Consider the following 593-nt stretch of genomic DNA (forward strand, 5'->3'; position numbering starts at 1 on the left):
GTCCTCTTCCATGTCAGACTTCTCATTATATCCTCACATTGCAAAAGGGGCAAGGGAGCTCTGTGGGATCTCTTTTATAAGAGCACTAATCCCAATCATGAGGTTCCACCCTCATGACCTATTACTTCCCAAAGGCCCCACATACTAATACCATATTTGGGGGTTAGGATTTCAATCTGAATTTGGTGGGTGGCGGGGACATGAACATTAGACCATAGCACTAATCCTCCAGCCCGTCAAACTTTCAGATGATTGTAGCTCCAGCCAAAAACTTAATTGCAACCTCATGAAAGCAGCAGAGCCAGAAACACTGAGCCAAGCCAATTCCAAACTCCTAACTCTTGGGTAGCATAAGATAAATGAATATTTGTTGTTTTAAACTGATGAGTTTAAGGTAATGTTTACTACAGCAATAGATAACACAGATTTTGATACCTGGAAGGGGAGTGCCACTATAACATATACTGTTACCTTGTCTACGGCCACACTACCCTGAACAAGCTCAGTCCCGTCTGATCTCGGAAGCTAAGCAGGGTCAGACCTGGTTAGTACTTGGATGGGAGAACACCTAGGAAGACCAGGTGCTGTAGGAG

At 44.2% G+C, this 593-nt stretch overlaps 1 pseudogene; it reads left to right on the forward strand.

Annotated features, from left to right (window-relative positions):
* Nucleotides 1–474: 474 nt before the first annotated feature.
* Nucleotides 475–593, forward strand: LOC111733686 (annotated as a pseudogene).

Source organism: Pteropus vampyrus, unplaced genomic scaffold, assembly GCF_000151845.1.
Source record: "Pteropus vampyrus isolate Shadow unplaced genomic scaffold, Pvam_2.0 Scaffold618, whole genome shotgun sequence".
NCBI classification, from domain to species: Eukaryota; Metazoa; Chordata; class Mammalia; order Chiroptera; family Pteropodidae; genus Pteropus; species Pteropus vampyrus.